This window comes from Loxodonta africana, chromosome 12 (genome assembly GCF_030014295.1).
Source record: "Loxodonta africana isolate mLoxAfr1 chromosome 12, mLoxAfr1.hap2, whole genome shotgun sequence".
Classification (NCBI taxonomy): Eukaryota; Metazoa; Chordata; class Mammalia; order Proboscidea; family Elephantidae; genus Loxodonta; species Loxodonta africana.
The window spans coordinates 24,750,090-24,759,099 of NC_087353.1; the positions used below are offsets into that span (position 1 = coordinate 24,750,090).

General features: G+C 34.9%; 1 non-coding gene across 1 annotated transcript; it reads right to left on the reverse strand.

Moving 5' to 3' along the window:
- Positions 1-662: 662 nt before the first annotated feature.
- Positions 663-768, reverse strand: LOC111751191 (U6 spliceosomal RNA). The gene has a single exon (XR_002786290.1). It is a non-coding gene; the product is annotated as a U6 spliceosomal RNA (small nuclear RNA).
- Positions 769-9,010: the final 8,242 nt, after the last annotated feature.

Here is a 9,010-nt window from a genome sequence, read left to right on the forward strand (position 1 = left end):
TGCAAATATTTTCTCCCATTTAGTAAGTTGTCTTTTCACACTCTTGATAGTGATCTTTGACATGCACATTTTAAAATTTTTATGAAGTCCAATTTTTCTAAATTTTTTTTTTATTTCCCATACTTTGATACCATACTTCCTGTCTAAAGACATAAAGATTTGTCCCTATATTTTCTTCTAAGAGTTTTATATTTTTACACCTAAATTTATGACTTTGATCCATTTTGAATTAATTTTTCTCTATTGTGCAAGACACGGTCCAGTTTCGTTCTTTTGCATGTGGATATCCAGTTTTCTTAGCACCACTTATTGAAGAGCACATTCTTCCCCTTTGAATATTCTTGGTATCCTTGTTGAAATCAGTTGACCACATATGTGAGGGTTTATATCCTTCTGGGCTCTTGATTCTATTCCATTAGCATATCTGTCTATCCTTACTCCAGTACCACACTTTTGAATACTGTCACTTTATAGTGAGTTTTGAAACATGAAAACATGAGTCCTTCGAATTTGTTGTTCTTTTTCAAGATTCTTTTGGTTATTCTGGATCTCTTGAAATTCCATATTAATTTTAGAATAGGATTTTCTATTCATGCAAAAAAAATTAGATTTTTTTTACATCTACCTTAGTTCTGTATTTGTTATTTATTTTTACTAAATTTAAAATTATGGAACCCTTCATGAATTTGTGGTCATCCTTGCTCAGGCGCCATGCTAATCTTCTCTGTATTGTTCCAGTTTTAGTATATGTGCTTCAGAGGTGAACACACAATTGGGATTTTGATAGGAATTGTATTAAATATGTATATCATTTTGGGTAGTATTATCATTTTATCAATATTAAGTCTTCCAATCTGTGAACACTGGACACATTTTTCATTTATTTAGATCTTCTTTAATTTCCTGTAGCAATATTTTAAAGCTTTCAGTGAACAAGTCTTACACCTCTTTAGTTAAATTTACTTCTTTTTTTTCTTTTTGATGCTATTATAAATGGAATTTTTTTTTAATTTCATTTTAGATTGTGCATCACTAGTGTATAGAAATACAACTGATTATTGTGTTCTAGTTTTTTATCCTGCAACTTGTCAAATTCCCTTATTAGCTCAAACATCCAGACCCCCAGGTCATCCCTCACACCCACACTAGTTCCTGTAAGGCTCTGTATAGCCTTTGCCAGTCCCCTTTTCTTCCCTCCTCCAAGATCTACAGCCGTTCCTCACTACCGTTTGAGTTCCATTTCATTTCATTTCAAGAAAAAAAAATATATATATATAATTTTTTTTTTTTTTTTATATAGCCTCCACTTTCAACCTATTTAAGGAAAATTTCATTTAGTTTTTGCTCTAAGAGAAATCTGGCTTTTCCCTAAGAACACTTCCCCTTCCACGCTCTCAAGTGACTGTTGTTTTTATCTCATTCTGTCTTCCCATCTCTGGTCCTGCAAGGTGCTTTTATGCCACATGGCTGTTTACAGATTATTCCCTTCTTTCTTCCTCTCTATCAGTTTGAAATCTGGTTAAGTGCTTGACTACTAACTGAAAAGTTGTCAGTTCAAACCCTCCCAGATCTTGCAAACTGCTCCTGTAAAGATTAGAGCCTAGAAAACTCTATGGAGCAGTTCTACTCTTTCACATGGGGTCACCATGAGTCAAAATCGACTTCACAGCACCCAGAAACAATGATCAGTCTTCATTGTTGCTGTCATCTACCAACTCCTATGAGAGTTTCCTCCATTTTTCAACAGTTTTACCTCCTGGATCTGTCTTTCTCAAGAAACCCATCTCTGTCTTAGTAGTTGATTTCAATATATACATAAATGATTCTTTGAATACTTTGGCCTCCTGGCTACTTGAAATTCTCTCCTCTAATAACTTTGTCTTGCGCCTTACATGAGTCACTGATTTCCATGTATGATAAGTTAAGTCCTAAGAAATACATCCTTATGTAAAAACTCCTCTCAACAAAGTTAAGTTTATTAATTAAATATTGAGTATATTTCAGTGGAACACTTTTATGTCATAGGCAATGAGTAATTAAAATAAGCATAAGACCTTGCCACCTTCTTAAATTGTTTAAAAGTTGTGACAGAATGAAGTAATTTGTGTTTTTCTTAATCCCCAACATAATGCTAGATATAAAATAGGCATTAAAATATGGTTCTTAGTTAAGTTTATTAATTAGTGCTTAAATTAATATAAAAAAAATAGTTTGTGGAGTTCTAAGAAGGGTTTGATGGTTAGTTTTATGTGTTAACTTGGCTAATAACCAAACACTAATTTAGGTGTTGCTATTTTTTATGGAGATAGTTTATGGATATGGTTAACATCTGCCATGAATTGATTTCAAGTAAATGAGATTACTATGAAGAATGTGGATGGGCCTCATTCAATCAGTTGAAGGCCGTAAGAGCAAACACTGAATTTTCCTGAAGAAGAAGGAATTCTGCCTGAAGATTGCCTGAGTTTTCAGCTTGCCACCTTTTCCCTCCCCCAGTCCCTTCACAGAGGTTATTTCATACATTTATAATTGAGGTGGATTTTGTCATCATAGTCTGTTTTCCTTCCTAGAACCCCTAACCTCATAAGTAAATAATTAAATGAGTGAATGAATTAATAAGTAAATAAATATTTATATAATTTATTTTCTTCTTGTCATTGAGAATATACACACCAGAATATACACCAATTCAACAATTTCTGCTTGTACAGTTCAGTGACATTGATTACATTATCTGAGTTTGTTTTTTTTTTTTTAATTTGAATACCCTAAGTTTCATTCCGTATGCTTTAATGTTTTTAGGGGGATTTGGCAAATGCAAAATGTCACGCATCTACCACAAAATGATCGTACAGTATACATTCCAACCCAAAAAACCAAACCCATTGCCACTGAGTTGATTCCGACTCACAGCGACCCTATAGGACAGAGTAGAGCTGCCTCATAGAGTTTCCAAGGAGCACCTGGTGGATTCGAACTGCTGACCTCTTGGTTAGGAGCCATAGCACTTAACCACTACACCACCGGGGTTTCCAGAATACATTCACAAACCTAAAAAACCCTGTACTTCACCTATTTGGAAATCCTGGTGGCATAGTGGTTAAGAGCTATGGCTGTTGACCAAAAGGTTGGCAGTTGGTATCTACCAGGTGGTCCTTGGAAACTCTACTGTTTCCTATAGGGTCGCTATGAGTCAGAATCGACTCAATGCCAGTGGGTTTGGTTTTTGGTTTTTCACCTGTTTAACCTGTTTGACCCTAACCTCCTTTGTCTGAACATCTGACAAACAGTGATCATTTTACTGTCTATAGATTTGCCCTTCCCAGAATGTTAAGTAATTGGAACCATACGGTATTTTAACACTGAAATCATGGGTATTTTCATACTAGCTTCTGTTGCTGAGACCTATGCCTTTAAGTTTGATTTATTTTGTCGTATGGATGTAACACAGTTTGTTTAACCATTATTTTTGGCACTTGTGGATAAAGACGATATAAATATTCACATGCAGGTTTTTATGTAGACATAAGTTTTTAAATATTTGGATAAATACCTAGGAGTGCTATGACTGCATTATACTGTTAAACTATGCTTATCTTTGTAAGAAAATACCAAGCTATCATCCAAAGTTGACTGACTCATTTTGGATTCCCACTACCTATGAATGAGAGTCCTGGTTGCTCTGAATTTAGCATTCGATAAGTCAATTTTTTTGTATTTACCACTTTAGTAGGTTTGTTTCATTGTTATTTTAATTTTCAATTGACTAATGAAAAATGATGGTTTTTATATGGTTATTTGCTATCTGTCTGTCTTCTTTGGTGATGTGCGCATTCAGATCTTTTACTGATTTACTAGTTGGATTCTTTTTATCTTATTGCTAAGCTTCAGAGTTCTTCGTAAACTTGGGTGCAAATTCTTACCAGATACGTGTTTTATAGATACTTTCTACCTCTATGTGGTTTTTTTTTTTTCATTTAATGTCTTTTGTACTGAGGTCCTATTAAAAAACAAAACAAAACAAAAAACCTGTTGCCATCGAGTCAATTCCAACTCATAGTGACCCTATAACCAAAAACCAAACCAAACCCATTGCCATCGAGTTGAGTCCAATTCATAGTGACCCTATAGAACAGGGTAGAACTGCCCCATAGAGTTTCCAAGGGGCGCCCAGTAGATTTGAACTGCCCACCAGTTGGTTAGCAGCCACAGCACTTAACCACTACACCACTAAATGGGTTTGAATAAAACTGCCCCATAGAGTTTCCAAGGAACTCATGGTGGAATTGAACTGTCGACCTTTTGGTTAGCAGCCATAGCTCTTAACCACTACACCACCAGAAGTTCCAAGGTTAAGGGTGATGAAAAAACTCAGAAACAAATAGTGGTGATTGTTTTTCAACATGGCGAACATAATATCACTCAGTTGTACCTGCAAAAATGGTTGAAATACCAAATGATTGGTTTTATACATATTTCAACACAATAAAAAATGTCTTTCTCAGAGCAGAGCAGAAGATTTTAATTTGAGTAAAGGTTACCTTATAAAATTTTTTCCATGGACCATTCTTTTGGTGCTGTTTAATAACTTATTGCCAAACCCAAAGTCTCTTGGATTTTTTCTTATCTTTTCACATAGAAATTTTGTATTTTTGTGTTTTACACTTAAGTGAGCTATCTATTTTGAAGTAATATTTGTGAAAATTTAAGATCTGTGTCTACGTTCATTTTATTACATGTGGTTGCTATTAGGTGTCGTCAGTTCTGACTTAGAGTGACCGTATGCACAGCAGAACAAAACACTGCCCGGTCCTGCACCATCCTTACAATTCTTGCTGTGCTTGAGCCTATTGTTACAGCCACTGTGTTAACCATCTAGTTGAGGGTCTTCCTCATTTTTGCTGATCCTCTATTTTAAAAAGTATGATGTCCTCCTCCAGAGGCTGATACCTCCTGACAACAAGCCCAAAGTACGTTAAACGAAGTCTCACCATCCTCATTTCTAAAGCTCATTCTAGCTGTTCTTCCAAGGTAGATTTGCTCCGTTTTCTGTCAATTCATGATATATTCATTTTTCTTCACCAACACCACAAATAAAGGCACAATTCTTCCTTCTTCCTTTTTCATCGTCCAGCTTTCACACGCATATAAGGTCATTGAAAATATCGTGGCATGGGTCAGGCACACCTTAGTCATAGTGACATCTTTGTTTTTTAACACATTAAAGAGGTCTTTTTCACCAAATTCACTGACATATGGAACTCCAACTGTTCCAGCATCATTCTTTGATAAGACTATACTTCATTTTATCGCCTTTGTTCCTATGTCATAGATCTGTTCGACTGTATCTGCAGGACTATTTTGGGGCTCTCTATTTTATGCTTTTATCTATGCAGTCTTAATTGGTGCTGATTTATACTAAGTCTAGGAGTCAGATAATGCTATTCCTCCAGCTTTGTTCTTCTTCAGCGTTCTGTTGGCTGTAATGGGTCTTTTGTCTTCACACATAAACTTCAGAATCAGTTTGTCAATATCTACAAATACCTTGCTAAACTTTCATTGGATTGCACTGAATCTTTCTATCAAGTTGGGAAGAACTGACATATTAACAATATTGAGTCTCCTGATCCACGAGCACAGAGTAGAACCTTAGCTCTTTAATTTCTTTCACCAGTTTTACAGTTTTTCTCATATAGACCTTGTACATATTTTGTTAGATTTATAACTATGTATTTTATTTTATTTTTTAGTACTGTTGCAAATTGCATTGTGTTTTAACTTCAAATTCCAGTTGTTCATTGTTAGTATGTAAAAGAGCAATTGGCTTTTGTGTACTAACGTTGTATCCTGCAACCTTGCTGTATTGATTTATTAGTTCCAGACGAAATTTTTGTCAGTTTCTTTTGGAATTTTCTACACAGATAATCATGTCATATATCAACAAAGACAGCTTTATTTCTTCATTTCCAATCTTTATACATTTCCTTTCCTTATCTTACTGCACTCCTAGGTCTTCTAGCATGATATTGAGCGGAGACGGTGAAGAGAGTCATCCATGCCTTGTCCCTGGTCTTAAGGGAAAAAAAAAAAAAAAAGCATCCAGTTATTCACTGTCAAGTACAATGGTAGCTATAGGTTTTTGCGTGTGTTTTAGATTTTCTTTATCAAGTCAGAGAGTGCAATTCCTCCAGCTTTATTTCTAGTTTATTGAGTGTTTGTCATGAATGGATCTCGAATGTTGTCAAAGAGCTTTTCTACATCATTTGATATATGATTTTTCTCCTTTAGCCTACTAATGGGGTGGATTACATTAATTAATTTTCAAATATTAAATTGAATCAGCTTTGCAACTTGCTTATCTAGAATAAGTCCCCCTTGAGTGCAATGCATAATTAATTTCCTCTTCCCTGGAGAACTTCTTTTAACATTTTTTTCTTTCTTGTTTTTTGTTTGAAAAAAAGTAGTGCTTCTTCACTTTTGAAGGATAATTTTGGTGTTTTGTTTCTTTCATCATTTCAAGTATTTCACTCCACCCTCTTCTTCCTTGTATGGTTTCTGACAAGAAGTTGACTGTAATTTTTATCATCGTTCCTACATAGGTAAGATATTTTTATTTTTTATTTTATTTTCTATGGTTTTTTGTTGTTGTTTGCTTTATTTTTTAAGATGTTCTCTTTGTCTTTGATTTTCTACATGTTCAATATGATATGCCTAGATGTATATATATATATATATATTTTTTTTTTTTCTGGTACTTAGGTTGCGTGATGTTCTCTTAGCTTCCTATATCTGGGGTGTAATATCTGTCATTTATTTTAAAGAGAGTTCTCAAGCATTACTTTTTCTTAAATATTCTTCAACTCTGTTCTCTCATTCTGTCCCTTCTGATATCCCAATTATGCATATTACACCTTCTGAAATTTTTTCTCATAGTTTTTGTATATCCTATTCTTCTTCTCCTTTCTTTTTTTTTTTTTGCTTTTTTATTTCTATGTAAGAGGTCTTTATTACTATAGCTTCAAATTTCCTGATTCTTTCCCTGGCTATTTCCAGTCTACTAATGATTCTTTCAAAGAATTTCTTCATTTGTGTCAGTGTTTTTGTTTTCTAGCATTTCCTTTTGATCCTTTTTGTAGTTTCCATCTCTGTTTACATTACCAATCTATTCTTGAATGTTGTCTACTTTTTCTGTTACAGTCTTCAACATATTACTTAAAGCTATTTTTAAGCTATTTTTAAACACCGTTTCTAAAAATTCCGAAATCTGTGCCATACCTGAGTCTAGCTCTGATGCTTCTTTTGTTTCTTCAGGGTGTACTTTTGTCATGCATTTGAGCATGACTTGTCATTTTTTTCTTGAAACCTAGGCATTACGAATCTGATAATAGGTCTAAGGTAACAGACTTTTAGTGTGAGGTTGTATGTTAATCTGGTTCAGGGTTGGGCTGTGATAAATGTATTTGATATATATATATATGTATATATTTGTAGCTATAAAGGCCAGTGGCTTCAAATTCCTCTAGTGTCTCTTTGCTTTAGTCTTCTCTGTTGTATTTGGTTTTACATAAGAAGTCCTTGTTAAGTAGAGTCTGATCTTTGCAGCTCTTTTAGCTGTAATGCACTCCTACCACACTGGAGCTCTTTTGATGTGGTGATAATTGTGGGGAAGGGGAAATGTTCAAAAATATTACAACTAAATCTCAGTTCTTTAGCAGGTTTGTGTCAGGGATGTGATGTTCACACTTTTTTTTTTTTTTTTAAATCTTTTTACCTTATTTAACAGGAATGCCATATGGGTCTGGATTTGGGTAATTGCTTTTTGAGTCTATCTGTGATAAAGTCTTTTTCTCTGAGTAGTAGTCCTTTGCTATGAGCATGTAAAGGACATATTTCGAATAGTTACTTCTCCAATCTTCCTGCCACAGACAGAATGTTTTTTCTTGACTCTTTACTATGGGAATCTGGTGGAATCCTGGAGGTAAAACTCATGAAGGTGTGGGAGGCTCTCTAGGACTACAGACCTCAGGAATTTCTCACTCTAAAACTAGTCCACATTCATCAAATTGCCTTTTAAGTTTCTTACTAGTTTATACGGGCTACTGGTGGCTCAATGGTTAAAGTGCTTGGCTGTTAACCAAAAGGTCAGTGGTTAGATCCCACCAGTTGCTCAGCTCAAGAAAAGACCTGACCATCTGTTCCTGTAAAGATTTCAGCCTAGGAAACCTATAGGGCAGTTCTACTATGTCCTACAGGATTGCTATGGGTTGGAATTGACTCAAGAGCACATAACAACAACAACAGCAATCAGTTTATAACTGAAGTAGCTTCTGCTCCAGTTAAGCTGACGTCAACAGTGTTTCTCTGTATTTGCCTGTCTCACCAGAATTTGGGGTAGAGATTTACCCTGTGATTTCAATCCTCTGCTGGTTCCAGGAAAAGCTGTAGATTATCCGTTTGTTCAACTTTTTTCTTGTTGTAAGGATGGGAGTGACTTCTTTCAAGCTCTTTGCATGTCAGAGCTGAATGGCATAGTTGTTAAATTGGCAATATATAAATCTCCCTAGTCTATTATAGCCATAATGGCCATGGAGCAGTAAATAGCTTTAAAATAAAAAAAGAATTAATTTATTTTATTCTTTAGGACTACTTGGACTGAAAGCCCAAGGGAATGCCTTGATTGGAGGCATGTCACTGGAGTTTTAAAACCGTGCTCAATATCATTCCCATTATGGGTGGCTTTGGAGTTTCTGAAAAAATCATTAATTTTAATAAGCAGGGAGAGATACAACATCAGAGAACTAATAAGGTGACACTAGGAACACATTACTTAGTCACAGTGAGTAGTGGCAGAGCCCTAGTATGTCCTTCCTAGAGCTGGTTATTTATAGACACACACATACACACACACACACACACACACTGTCAACCCCCTGGGATATAACTGTGAAAATAATGACACTTGAATCAATCAAGAAAAATGGATTTGTAAAGACACTATCATAAAACCATG